The following is a 15623-nucleotide window of genomic DNA, read 5'->3' as shown; positions in this document are numbered from 1 at the left end:
GAGACAAATATAAATAAAATATATGAAGGGGACAAATAGAATAAATAGGAATAAAAATAAAAATACAAGTGAATTGCACATTTCAAGTATTGAGGTCTATTGCACTGTTGACTATTTACAAAAAGTATTGCACAAGGTATTGTACAGTGAGGTGAAGAGGCACTACGGCTTAGTTGTTCCCCCCTCCTTTGTCCTCCTGTTTCCCCTCCCTCTCCCCTCCAGAGAGGAGTTAAACAGTTTGATGGTGTGTGGGACAAAGGAGTTTTTAAGTCTGTTAGTTCTTGTCTTGGGGAGAAGCAACCTGTCACTGAACAGACTCTTCTGGTTGTTAATGGCCGTGTGCAGAGGATGCCCAGCATTGTTCATAATGTCCAGCAGTTTTTTTAGTGTCCTTTTCTCTGCCACTGTCACCAAAGTGTCCAGCTTCATGCCGACCACAGAGCTAGCCTTCCTGATCAGTTTCTCCAGCCTGCATGAGTCCTTCTTTGCTGTGCTGCTCCCCCAGCACACCACAGCATAGAAAAGTACTCCAGCAACCACCGACTGGTAAAACATCCTCAGGAGCTTCCTGCAGATGTTAAAAGACCTCAGCCTCCTGAGGAAGTACAGTCGGCTTTGGGCTTTTTTATACAGGTGCTCTGTGTTGCATGACCAGTCCAGTTTATTGTCCACCCACAGCCCGAGGTACTTGTACTTGTTGACCACCTCCTCCCCCTCTATCTGAACCGGCAGTGGACCTTCTCTGGACCTCCCGAAGTCCACAACCAGTTCCTTAGTCTTTGAGGTGTTGAGTTGCAGGTGGTTTGTGTGACTCCATGCGACAAAGTTCCTCACCAGACTTCTGTACTCCTCTTCCTGATCATCCCAGATACACCCCATGATGGCCGTGTCATCTGCAAACTTCTGAATATGGCATAATTCAGAGTTGTAGCAGAAGTCAGAAGTGTACAGGGTGAAGAGAAGAGGGGACAGCACAGTTCCCTGTGGTGCTCCTGTGCTGCTGACCACAGTGTCAGACGTGATGTCCTTCAGCCTGACGTACTGTGGTCTGTCGGTGAGGTAGTCGGAGATCCAAGCCACCAGGCAGGGGTCCACCTCCATCCTGTTCAGTTTTTCCTGAAGCATACAGGGCCGGATGGTATTAAAGGCACTGGAAAAGTCAAGAAACAGGATCCTGACCGTGCCTTTTCCCCCATCCAGGTGTGAGTGGGCTCTGTGTAGGAGGTACAGGATGGCATCCTCCACTCCGACACCCGCCTTGTATGCAAACTGTAGTGGGTCCTGGGCATGTTGTACCTGTGGTCGGAGGAGGTTGAGGAAGAGCCGCTCTAGAGTCTTCATAAGATGTGACGTCAGTGCCACCGGTCGGAAGTCATTCAGCTCATTGGGCCGGTTCCTTTTGGGGACCGGGACGATGCAGGATGTCTTCCATAGGACGGGCACTCTCCCCAGTCGCAGACTGAGATTGAAGACTCGTTGTAGCGGCTCCCCAAGTTCAGCAGCACATGCCTTTAGCATCCTAGGACACACCTTGTCTGGGCCTGCTGCCTTTCTGGGGCGAAGCTTCCTCAGTTGTCTCCTGACCTGATCCACTGTGACACTGGGAGATGTTTGGGAGGAGGGGAGGGGGGAGATGTCTTGCTGCTGAGAGAGGGATTGGAGGAGGGGGGTGTCATGGTGTCAGGAAGGGGGGGAAGCGAGGGAGGTAGGAGAGTGGGGTGAGGGTGAGGGTGGGGGGGTTGTGGGCTGGTCAAACCTGTTTGAAGAAGTTGTTGAGTTCGTTTGCCTTCTCCACAGTCCCCCCCACTGTTCTTTTCTTGGTGTTGTGGCCTGTGATGGTTTTCACACCATTCCAGACCTCCCTCATATTGTTCCTCTCCAACTTCTGCTCCACCTTCCTCCTGTAGGTGTCCTTTGCTTCCCTCAGGCAGCGTTTCACCTCCCGCTGTGCTGCTTTCATCTCCTCCTTCACTTTGCTCCTGAAAGCCTTCTTCTTCATGTTGAGGACAGCTTTGACTTCCTGTGTTACCCATGGTTTGTTATTAGGATAACACCGTACCGTCTTAGCAGGGGCGACTGTGTCCACACAAAAGTTGAGGTAGTCTGTAAGACAGTGTGTCGCCCCCTGTGTGTCGTTCAGTGGCTAAACAAACAAAAAATAGTTTATCTGAAAATGAATGAAAAAGCAGCCCATGTCCAAAGAAAATCTTTAAAAAAAAACATGAAAACTTCTGAATCTGAGTGCTAACCAACTAGACCACTGTGCCACCCCAGGGTTTTGTCACATCCGTCTCAAAATGCGATACCCCTGCATAACTAGCTGAAAATGGTGTCTTCGAGAATGGCTCATTTTAGTGCCAAAATGACTCTCCCTTCCTCTGATCTCTGGAAGATTTTCATTTAGCAGATGCACATTCCACATCCATCATGCTAGCAACACATTGGATCTTTTAGGCTGCTCTTAACTTTTGGTTTGATCTGCTCATCTGTGAAAGCTCCTGCACATCGTTTTCCTACACTTTGTCACCCATGAAAATAATTGATTCCCTGAAGACAAGAAGCCAGCAATCAGCAGCGACTGTCCACTCTAACTTTGGAGCTGAGCAGTAACTTAATCAGATGTCCAGTGGCAGGACTGTTTTAAAATTCAACCTTTTGAATGCGAGGTGCTTGAAGCCTTAAACCTAGTTAGTCAAATGTAAAACTAATGATCATAACAGTTCAGCTGGTTGAAGCTCCGAGTCTCATGTAATGAAGAGTGGAGGAAAAAAAAGTCTTTCTAGTTCTTCTGCCAGTCACCTATATTCAAGTCTATCTATGTGAGTCTGAACTGCTGCAGTGCAGAGCTCACATCTCAATGTGTGTGTGTGTGTGTGTGTGTGTGTGTGTGTGAGTGAGAGTGAGAGAGAGAGAGTGTGCGCTATCCGTGGGCAGCTTCCTATGCCGAGAAGATACGAAATTCAGCTTTCTCAGAATTGAAAATTATAATACATTTGATATGTCTGCTTTTGCCTTTAGCACATTCTGCACAATTGATGTAAACTACTCAGAAAGGTGTGTGGGCAGCACACGTTTTACTCAAGTGTTACAATAATTTGTCAAGAAAATGTTGAAATGCCATTTACATGACTCCCATGGTTTGTGTTCACCTTGATAAGGGAAGGTTATTATGCTTCAGTTGATTGTTTATAAAGCAAACCTTATTTCAGCATTTTAATTAGATATAAACTATTCCTTAAATAAGCAGTAATTACAATACCTCAATGCAACACTTTAACTCACCATTTATCAGTGATTAAAAAAAAACTTTTCCAAAATGAAACACCCTCCTCTTTGGTTTTAATTTTGTTGTTCAAACACTGTGCTATTTCTGTCTCCAAGCACACCTCTAACATGGCTTTCGCTTAATAACAGGGACTTCAATGAATATGAATTTTCCCTCTGCTCTAATACTTTTATTGTGACTCCAACTTGGCTACTAAAAATATTCATCTCATGATTAAAGGTAGAAAGGTGGCACTATGGCTTTCAGTGCCACTTCCTTTTTTGCTGCTCCGGCTGTGGAGGAAAATTCATTTGATTATTTACCTCTTCTACCAGGAGAAACTGCATATTAAAACTCCTGATCCTGATCAGGCTGATGCAACAGGCAAGTGCACTCTTGAATGGATTGGCGTAGGGGAAAAAAGAACTATGAGCCCTCATAAATAACAACTGCGGGATCTCTCGGGAAGAACAACCACGCAATAAAATGTTAGTGATAGGGGTTTGATCAAAGGTAGAGGGTGAAATGGTTTTCTGGCACAATCTAGCCATCTAAAGTGGACAGAAAATCCTGCGGGAACGGAGATTATATTTGTTTTACTCAGGCATCATAGTTTTGAAAAGACAAACATGTATACTGCTGAGCAAAAACATTATGCCCACACTGTATCTAATGCAGTGTGTCATCTTTGTGATGTCAAAAAAAATGTTTACTACCCCAGACACGGATGCTGGAAAAGTGTAAAAGCTGCTCCCTGTTTTATGGTTAGTGTGCCCTAAGACCACTCTCAGTAGGTTTTCACCTATGCTGACCATTACAATAGTATAAAGCTTGCCGTTTTTGAAGGCTCATAGGTTTCTGAACATAACAGATATTTGCAGTTTGCCTCTGAACACCATGACAGTTAAATTTTAAATCAAATGTGATTGAAATGCAAACTCTACTTTAAGCTTTAAATTAAGCACTTTATAATAATAATAATAAAAGTTAAAAATGTTAGAAATATCGCATTACTTTTGAACAATTTTAGATAGTCAAAAATAAATGGACATCTGACTCCCAGATAGCTTTAGGGCACAGTGAGACCTGATCCCTTGTTATTCTATGACAGTTTAAGAAGATAAAAAATCTGGAGTTCCAAGTACTGAACTGGCATGTGGCACATATATTGAGAGTTTCATTGAATGAGGTCCAAAGAAAGTTTAAGTGAAAGAGGCTGTCAATAGGCTGAAAACCAAAATAAACCTACCAGAGAGGAAGGAAACACTTTACTAATTGTTTATTTGGACAACAGCCAGCTCAGCAACATCAGATGGCCTGAAAGAACAAAGGCAACATCTGAAGTGGATGATCGCAGAATTCTTTCCTTAGGTAAGACCAAATTATTATTTTTTATTTGTTTGCTGTACCATGGAGTTGAGCAGTAGTTTCTGGAAGTTAGCAACGTATGCTAGCAGTACCACAGAGAAAAACTAGCAAAAAAGTTTGCATTTGTAAAAGTTAAAATCTTTTTTTGTTTTTCTTTTTAAAACAAAAGTATATGTTGACAAGACAGACAAATCAAATTTAACTTGTATATTAAACATTTTGGTTGATTGTCCTCCAACAAATTAGTAGATTTTAGTGCCATAATAAGGTAGCAAGAACATACTCTTAAACTTATTTAATCTATTGTAAAACCAAACACTATACATCCCAGTGATTTACTCTGTGCTTGTAAGAAAAAAAAAGTTCAAATGTAGGACTTGAATGTGATTCATTTACATATTTGTTACTGTTTTAATCCAGAGCTAATATTATTCTTTCTAATCAAACCAAGCATTTATCTGCTCTTGGTGTCACTGGGATAACTGTACATGTATACACTTACTATCTCTGAGTGACTGGAGCATCCCAATGTAGTAAGACACCCAAAAGCAGAGACTATATGCAAGGATAACAGCAAGGAAAAGACACAAAAACTATGTGGCATGCTATTAATTTTTCCTGGTTTATTAGAGATTTACATAATGAATTCACTGTGATAAGTAAATGCAAGGCAAAAGAGAAAGCATAAGTAAATCAAATCTGTTTATATTTGAAAAAACAGAAATATGTTAAACACATACATAAGCATTAATACCATTAAACTGTCACAACAAAAACACACCAGTATTGTTTTTTAACCTGAATCCTGTTAATGTGTTCTAATTTAATCACAGATGTCTCTCACACACAAAAAAAGGACAATAATAGTTAAAACAAGAAATGTTGAATAGTTCTTGTTTTAACTATGAAGTGAGCAAACACACTTTGATTTCACTGATAGTTAACTCTGAGTCTCATTCTGTGGAAAGTGTTAATATTCAGATTACTTACTTCAGATAAATACATGTGCATACACTTCATTATAAAAACTATTGAAGATCAATGCATTTATTGGCTAATTAATGAAAACAGAGCTCTGTCTTTTTACGGTTTATATATTTCAAATAGCCTGAAATGTACTTAATGTAATCTGAACCCCCACTGAGGGCTTCTTCTAGTTAACACATCCCTTCATATTATCTAACCAAGTCAAGAACACTCCAGAGGAGTTTGGCAAATCATTGTTAAAGAAAGATCATGCATGAATGTATTTACAAAGGATTTAAAGCAAGGCGCAAACCACTGGTTACACTCCAGAACAAGATGGCTTTTGCAGAGCTTTCCAGAAAACATCCAAAAGAGCCTGCACAGTTCTGGAGAAACGTTCTCTGAACGGATGACACCAAAATGAAAAAGTAACGGATCTGAACCATAGCACACAATCATTATTCAAACATGACAGAAGCAATGTTAGGAGATGGGCATAAATGGCTGCCGGTTAAACTGGGCCACTAGGGTTTATTGATGGTGTGACTGCTGATAGAAAGAACAGGATGAATACTGAACTATGCAGGGTTATAGCCAAATGCCCCAAACATGATCAGACGAACCAACAGCCCTTCATTAGTGCAAATGCATTCAGTGCAAATGCACAATCATCCAAAGCATACTGCAAAGAGCCAAGAGTTTCTCAAGGCAAAGAAGTGGCAATGGCCAAGCCAGTCAGTCATCTTTATCCAACAGAGCATGCTTTTCAGTTACTGAAGAAAAAACTTTTACTTTGTTAACCATCAGCCTGGATGGTGGACCCATTATACAAGTGCCATTTCAATGACCGGAACTCAGTTACAGTTTGTGGTAGAGACAAATTTTAAATGGTTTTAAAGAGAAGAAGAGCTTTACTGGGTTAGTTGGTGTACAGTGCCACAAATCAAACACAGTAAAATCAGCTCTGCTAGATGTTACCATGTCTCCTTCACATTACCGTAACTCCTAAACCATTCTGGGCAAGAGTGAAAATTCAATTGGTTCCCAAAAGATTTAATTTGTAAGTTAAAAGCCAAAATTACAAAATAACTCCAGGTGGTCTGTATGATACTTGGGTGACAAAGGTTAAAAGTAGTAAGTATATTAAAAATTATGGTAGTTTGTGCAGTTACTTTTGAGCTACTGCAATGGGGGAACTGTGTATAAAACTGGCTCTAAGGCATTTCAGTCAGTTAACACTTCATGCAATACTTTTGTGAAACCCCTTGAATTAAAAGTGAAAGTCTTGATTGTTTGGTTTAAAAGATTTTTGTGGCAAAACCACAAAAATGATGTAATCATCCAAACACTTATCGACCCAACTGTAGCTGTTGAGGTTTGCTTTTTGACGTCAGACTCACCTGTTCAGAGTCTCAGAATTAGTCACCTGAACACAACAGCGCAATTCCAAAAAGGCATTTTGGGGTTATTGTTATGGACTGCAGATCCTTTAAAAACATTTAAAATATATGGTTTAACAACTGATTAAAAGTTAAAGCTGATACACTTTGTTGTCTTTTCAGAGAGAAAAAAAAAAGCTCACTTTGAAATAATTCCAGAGCCAAGTTGCAAACAAGTCGGAGGATTGATGTTCACCGCCATGTTGCATCACCACTTTTACCAACACTGAGCATGAGGACGAGACCCGCTGCTGAAGTGTAAAAAGTTTTCTCATTTTTGTTTGGCAAGAATTTCATCTGCTTAACAGCTTTGAGCTTACTTTGTCGTATTTCTTTTTAATTCACAATGTGCCAAATGTTTTTACTCTTTGGGATTCTCTTCTTTATATCCAATCATGTTTCTGACTAATCTAACTAATTGTAAGCTGTTCTACCAGATGTTCCTTTGAGCACTGCCCAACCTTTTAAATCTCGTGTTGCCCTTGTCCTCTCTTTCATTTCTTTTTTCTTTTTGGAAACTGTTGCATGCACAAGTTCATTTTAATGCTGGGTATGGAAAATATTTCTTTTACACTTCTGCAGCACTATTTGCCAGGCCAGTTTTTATAAAGTTCCAAAAGGTCACACTACAAGATTTCTGTACTCATTTAATTTTTCCATGCACTTTGGAGCCACCAGTTTACTTTCTCTGTATGGCTTTTACAGTTGGAGATACTTTTTTGTACATGACGAAAACAACAACAACAACAACAGCAGCAGATCCCTGAAGAGCTGTGTGAGTGCTTTAGCGCTCCACTGAAGTGTTTTTCTTTCCAATCTCTTACTACACTTCTTCATTACTTTGTAAAAAATGTCCTTATCAGCATAACTATAGCTGCTTTAAACATACGTTTCTACTCCTTTCTATTCTTATAAACTTTAATTGTGCCACCAACCTACTTTTCACTTTAAGAAAAAAATCAAATTAATATGATTTAAACTCGTACAGTGTGCATAAGTCTTGAGCCACCCCTGATTTCTTTATTTTTTGCTTTCAGGGAGCCATACTCTTGAGCAACTGTTTTACAGGCTTTCTGAAACATTTTCAAAACTTTTCTTTGGACATTGGCTGCTTTTTCACTCATTTTGAGTTCAGCGACTTCTCCCATTTCCTTAGTTGATTCAACAATCCCAAAGATAAAATAGCATTTTTCTTAATAATACACCAAGATTACATAACACCGAAACATACAATTTGATTGACATACTGTAATGTAACATAAATTGAAAAATATAACGCATACATTGTCATAGTGTGTTGAAACTTTGCTATGGATGGAAGAGGCCAAAGTTGTTGGAAAGCTCCATGTTTGCAGAAGGGGTGTGTTGGAGATGAGCATAAGATGTTCAAATGCAAACTAGGGCTGGAGTCCAATAGCACGTTTTTAAAACTATATCTAAAAGAAGTTGTGTATCATCAGCTCTGAAGCCACTGGTATCTTTTCTCAGATGCAGGTTTGAATGCATGCTCATCTAAAAGTCTGATATGCAACCATCTTTTGAGAAGCGACAAACTTTTCCTGAAGCCAAAATGAGATAAAAACAAAAAAACAACATTCACTACACATGATACAATATTAAAGCTGCATTTGACACATTTTTAGCCTAAACACTCAAGTCAGGACTGAAATTCAGCCAGACTGTTTCTGCTGTTAAAAAATTAAATGTCTGAGTTCTTTACACTTTAAATGAACTGTGAATCATTCAAAGTTACTCAAGTGGAGTCCAAGCAAAGAGGGGAAAAAAGGTGGAAATGAGCACTATAGCTCTACTGTAAAACTGTATTTAAATTCCCCTTTACCTTTAGCCTGGAAACTTACTAATGCATACATACTGCAGTTTGTTATTAGATTCTAATATGATGTCTGCTGTCGTACAAGGCTGGACTTACAGTGATGGGAATCTGCAGTGAAGGCTTCCTGCCTTTAAAACATCCTGGCATGACTTGGACAAGACTCAGGTGTGTGCTTCACACATCACGAGGCCATCAAATGATATCATCGTGCTGTGTTGCAGTGTCGGTACGAGACTGTATTTCACAATCATTTCCCACTGCGGCCTGTCGGACCCTCCTGGCTGACTAATGCCTAGTTATGCATTTAAAAGATTACAAACAAGGGTCACAAAACGAAGCACTGACTGCCACACTATGTAAAAAAAAAAAAAAAAAAAAAAAAAAAAAAAAAAGGATATCTGAAACTATCATGCACACTGTGAATTCCCGCACTCCGCGGGAGATAATTTTGATGCTTTTATTCTGCTCGCTTTTCTCCTCTCGACCGTTATTAATCCATTTTAGAGAGAGGACATCATGACAGATGGGATACTTCTTTTGCTCATGTCCTCCCACTCTGATTGCAGCGACCCATCCATACCGCCCAGGGGGCCATATGTGCTATACTCCTCCTTGAAGGAGTGCAGGGAAGGGGCATGGAGACGTGCCAGATCGCAGTAGCCTTGTTTCCAATGCAACACCAAATATGGACGTTGTCTGTAATGAAGTCGATTAACCTACAGTTTGGGTTTTCTGTGCGTGTGTGTCTTTTGCTTTTTTATAAAGCAGTTTTTACTTGTGCATTAGGCAGTTCCAGATTAGATTTGTCAAAAGATAAGCCAAAATTGAAGATGGCATTTTTGTAACCTATCCAGATCGCGTATCATTTTAGAGTTCTGCTTTTACTAAAGCAGAGTGTATTGACCTCGTCTGTGACAGGCACCACAGGGAAGCGCTATGAAAGAAAAAAAAACGTCTGTTGGCAAGAATGGAGGGCTACCCTGTCATGTCAGAAAGAGCTTTCATGGACCATTTCCAGCAACATGTGCCATTTCTATTGACCTTAGTAGTCACCCTCACTCGTCAAAGCTACCCCGGGGTGCCGCTATCGAAGGGACAGCTGCCCCGGTTGGCTGTTATCACTAATGTACGATATCTTACTGTGAAGTGGAAATAGTGGAAGAGTTTGAGCATCAGTCCAGCAGGTTCCCGCTCAGCATGCAGCCTTAGTTTCTTTGAACAGGCAAAGAGGATTCGAAGAAAGTAAGAAGAGATGTCAAAGCACTGACATTAAGTCACCTAAGTACAAACTGCACCTCTGTCTGCTTGCTTTGACAAATCGGGTTGAAATATACATCCTACTGAAATTCTGCAGTCGGTACCGAAACCAACTGTGGCCTCTTCAATCTCAACTCAGCACAAGAAAGAAAAAAGTAAAAAAGATTGCTTCCAAATACTAAAACCCCCCTTCCAAAAGCAAACTAACATAAATGACCACCAGTGGCTTTTCAGTCTCGCTTCATCAAAAACTGATATGGACTAACCGATCCAGTCAGCTTGGTCCATTGTGTTAGATGCTGTTCCAGTTCCCTCAAATGTAGCATGCACTGCCCGTGGCATTTGGAATCCATTCACCTTTCACAACAGATGAATCATACTGTAACAATATCAAAGACAATATGCGTGCCATTATTGTGGCTTGCCGTAATGATTCTGTTTTTCTTAAAAAACGATATAAATGCAATTGCCCGATCGAATAAATTAGAAACTCATAGAGAAACAGCGAGTGAGGAATTTGTGGCTTTTTTCCCCCTTCTTTCCTGGACACAGAAGGTGACAGTTATGTAAATGCAGCGTCCTAATCTGTCAGTAACACTCTGGCAGGATGGATATTTTGACAGCATGACAGACTTGAGCCTTCTATTTTGGGGAGAGAGATTCAACTGTCAGAAACACTGAACTGTCTTGCAGCTGGAGAAAGATTACGTTTTAGAGCATATTTTTATTTAAGCTTGGAGAGTTTGATAGAAAAGGCTTCTTATTTAGTGGTTTCAGGGTGCAAGAGGTTATTATTCTTATCATTCATTCATCTGTCGATTAATTGCTCACATTTAATCTAAACATGAGCAAGATTTATAGGTAACATCTTAGATCTGCTTTTTCCAGTCAAAAAATCTGTTGGTTTGTGGAAGAGCATTTTGGTGCCAGCTATCTTGGTTTAGTTAGAGCCAAAAAAATGACAATTTTTGCACAAGAGGGTAGAGTGCAAAGCTGTTCTCTGGGTAATTTTACCTCTAGTTAGCTTTGTTAGGACCTAGCAACCAGTTGGCAACTCCTTGACAGAAATGAGTAAGTGATTGGTTCTTGGAGTGTGCTAGTTGTCACGAGGTGAAGCTTTCACAATGAGGGTGCTGCACCAAAGGTCTTCTTGCGATTGCTTTCGTCAGAGCAGATTGGCTCGGTTGCCTACAGTTTGCATAGGAGACACCAACTTGTCAAATGTGGGAGAATGCTTTTCTTTTGCATCACACTTTTCACAGTTTCACTACCTCTCAATGAGCAGTTGGTGGACACTTGCAAAACTGCCAGTTTCTTGTAACTGCAAAGAATTGTAATAGAGTGATGCATGCACCACCGGCAACTGACTTCAAAGAAGTATAACAGGAATAAGTACTCAGCTGTCATGCCTTAAACTGTCTGCGTCCACAAAAGAGTGTAATTAGTAACTGTAGGCGAAAATGGAAATGCTAGTGTACCAAAGTAACTGCAAGGACGTCTTTACGAGCGGTTTTACCAAGAAACTGCCAGGAGCCACAGCCTCCTGCTTGCCAAATAGTAGAGGAGGACAATTGTTTTTCCCAAGTGACCAGTGGTTGCTAGCCAGATCACTGACTGCTCTTTAGGTTTCCATGAGTAGGACTTTAGCAACCAACTTCACAGGCAGCCAGGAACTACACGTTATTGGTAGGCTGCTATACAATAATCACACAAGAAAGGCACCCACCCACAAATAAGGTAGAGAGATCCACTTCAGTGACTTGAATAAATAGCGTTCTCTGGGCAGCACAGTGGTCCAGCGGTTAGCTTAAAACGGTCCTGGATTTGAATCCACCAACCTTTTTGTATTCTCCTCATGTCTACCTGAGTTATCGCCAGGTACTCTGACTTCCTCCCACAGTCCAAAGACATATCTGTGTCAGACTTGTGATAGACAACATCCTGTCCAGTGTCTCCGATGGAAGTGGAAGATAATAGAAAAACTGGGTTAATGTTTTGACTTTATCTCCTATGATCTGTGAGAAACAAGCATGAAATGGCATTGGTGCATACATATTGGTCTGACACTGGGATGTTTTTATGAGTGCAAAGTAAGTGTTTGTATTTTATTATTTGTTCTGAACATCTTAAATCTTTCTCTTTAAAATATCACCCATATTATTAGCTATCAAAGCAGTGAAAGTAATTAAAAGTTAGAAACTAAGCATTTTTAATCCACACAAACTAAATTAAAACAAAAATAAGCAAACCCTGTCTGGAAACTAAAACCAAACTTAAGTGAAAAGAGAAATTTGAAAAGTAAATGAAACCTGGAATAGCTCTTGTTGCTATGTGATGTAATATCACTGCACTGCAGTAATTTCCGAGCCAGCTTTATCTTTCCTTTTTTTTCTTCAAAAAGTAGAATGACGGGTAATATAAATGACCTCATTTCCAGGTGCACAACCCCCCTGCAAGTTTAACAATTAATGCAATGCTTTTGACAAACTACCCTCTCAATGAACTCCTGGCAGAGGTGGGCTAAAAGGCAAAAAAACCCCAAAAAACCCAAATTGGCCATTCAATACATTGGGAGCACTGTCAGAAGCAACTTACAGAGCCGTAAAAAACCCCAGTTATCACCGATAATTACTGACTTAATATCAGTATGAAAGATTTAGTCCGCTTTGTGTTTCTCATACCCTCTATATGTTGTATACATCCATTGAACCTGGTGTTCGCGTGTGCTCTCCCTGGCTAAATGCATCCGACCCAGGGATGGCCCTTATTCTCCCTAACAGATGCAGAGAGCGCAATTACTGCTCACGCAATTACTACTCCTCGCGATGCACAGCGGGCGTGTTCAGAGTCTAACATGTCTCTCAAAAAAAGAAGGCAAAAAAAAGTGCTGCTGAAATGAAGGGATTCTCTTTGGGGCCATTTTAAGCTGTCAAAATGAAAAATAACGTCCGTGAACTTTGATCCTAGACGAGCCAGCATGGAGATTTTGGTCTATGACTGACAGGTACGTGCTTGTGGATCTATTTTAGAGTCAGTGTAAAACGTAGAGTTTGTTGATGTGTTATTATCCAAGAGCAAACACTAGATTTCTGCAGCAGTTTTTGCTTTAATAAGTATAAATTCTCTTCTCATTGAGCTTTGGAGGGTTCGGGGCTATTTTGGGCCTTTTATGGCTGGGTTCTCAGGTAGAAAATACTCTGAAGGAATGATGGTTTTTTCCCTCATATTATTAATCATACCAACAATGCATCCAAAGAAGCCAATGGCACAGAATGTACTTTTTTTTTTTTTTGCCCCTCAACGACACTCCGCTGACCAATTTCCCATCACTTGCTCTGACTCACCCCATTTTGAAGAAGCAGCACACTGACTTTATTACCGCGGCACTGGCAGACAGGGACTCATAAAGCTGACGGGTGTGATAACTCGTCCCCTACCTTGTCATGGCTCGAAGAAGAGGATGGAACAAAGGTGTGATGGAGAAGGGCATGAAGCCATCATCCCGCAGCGTGCTCAATGGGTTTTTCCTGTGACACCCTGTCGCTCCAGATTTAAAGACTGAAGGGAAGGCCCAGACAGTGATGGGTGATGGAGTGCCGCAGATGCAAACAGGGCCGATGTACCTTGGTGTTTACGTCTCAGAAGAGCAGTTTGTTCTCTTGACTGAGGCACTTTTAAGGGCCTGGGGTGAGAAGGGCATTGGCGCTTTCAGACTTTCTTTAAAGCCTTTTCCCCCCTCACTCAGAGATGGATTGTAAAGTGCAGACATTTTCAGATTTCAGGCAAAGCCTATTCATTTTTAATGCAATTAATATTAAATCATGTCCTAAAGGTCATGATTATTTAACGAGGGCACCTATCTTCACCTGCTGAGTTAGATAAACAGAATCTACCCTGCACCTCTTCTCAGGCTGGACCTCAAGTCTCCTCTCGGAGAATCTAAAACCTTAAATACCCTGACTAAGTGATGAAAGAGCCGCCTTTGTTCTGCTAATGCAAAGCAGCATATTTATTCATAAATTCATAAAATTAGCATAGAGTGTGGTATTTCACACTTATTTACACTTTAAAAATGTCAGTATGTTACTAGTATTTCCCTTTAGTGTCACCTTCACTGATGGACTTTTTTCTTTACAGTCCACAAATCCGGAAATAATGATTATGTAATGAGTGCTTTGATCTAATCAATAAGTTGCCATTACCTTCAACTATGACACACTTGCACTCTGTTTTTTTTTATTTCAGTGTTAGTCATACAATCTAATCAGATTGTGGGGTTACCAGTCTTTACCTTAAAACATTAAAACTGTTTTCAGACCGATCACACCAATGTTAAATTTTAAGGCCAGATTTACTAACAAGTTCTACCAGTGCAAACTGATTTATGTCAACTAGTTTAATTTTTCATTTTTTAAAGTACTGTCAGTGTTTACATGAGATAATAATGACAAATTGTGTGTAAGAGGTGACCCTGCTGTTTATTTATGGGAGTCCCTTTCTAAAGTCATTTACGAACATTTGCTAAGTGGATTCATATTTAATGGCAAAAAACTGTATACTTTATATTTTTGTGCTTGATATCGAAAAAAACCTGTGTCTGTGTTTAAAAAAAAAAAAAAAACTTTTTAAAACTAACCCTTTGGAGTTGCTATGCCATTTTGCCCTGTTTAGCGAATCTGGCCCAGAGTAACGAAACTACTTCTAAGAGTTCAAGAAAGCGTAGGCATCAGAAAAAGTGTCGATTAGAAATGCAACAAAAATGTTGTCTTTTGTACGTGTTTTGAGTTTTTACGTGCTTCTGAGTTTTTACGTGCTTCGGAGTTTGTACGTGTTTTGGAGTTTGTACGTGTTTTTACGTGTTTTGGAGTTTGTACGTGTTTTGGAGTTTGTACGTGCTTTAGGGTTTGTACGTGCTTCGGAGTTTGTATGTGTTTTTACATGATTTGAAGTTTGTATGTGCTTTGTCTGTAGGGGCCACCGTAAATATACTTTTATTTATTCACTCCACATAAAATGTAATAAATAAATCATATAATGCAAAAATCAACTATTCACATTTCAACTTTTAACTATTTAAATTTTCAGCTTTTTCCTTTCACAAATTTAAAGTGAAACAACACAAAACACTGCAAACCACAACACACTTAAATATAAATTAAAATATGAAAACAAAAAGAACATGCATATTCTCTGTCATATGGGCCTGCATGAATAAACTTTCTGAATCCTTTATCATCTGCAACTGAAAATAGTTGTGGATGATTACTATACCTTTCTAATTAGTGTGAATGCTTGAAAAGCATTCACAGTATTGTTCTTCTAATCTTTATTCTATTTTATCTATTCCGTACGTTTTTTGTACTCTATCTCCTTCAAAACCGTTCAACTTAGAAAAACCATTCAAACACCGTTAGATTCCTATTCTTTTGGACATGACTGCTTCTATTTTTCTCATTTTTAACATTTTATTTTTAATTTTATTCAACTTTTTTCA

The sequence above is a fragment of the Simochromis diagramma genome, unplaced genomic scaffold (assembly GCF_900408965.1).
Source record: "Simochromis diagramma unplaced genomic scaffold, fSimDia1.1 OVJJ01000413.1, whole genome shotgun sequence".
Taxonomy (NCBI): domain Eukaryota; kingdom Metazoa; phylum Chordata; class Actinopteri; order Cichliformes; family Cichlidae; genus Simochromis; species Simochromis diagramma.
Note: the sequence above shows the minus strand (reverse complement) of the source record.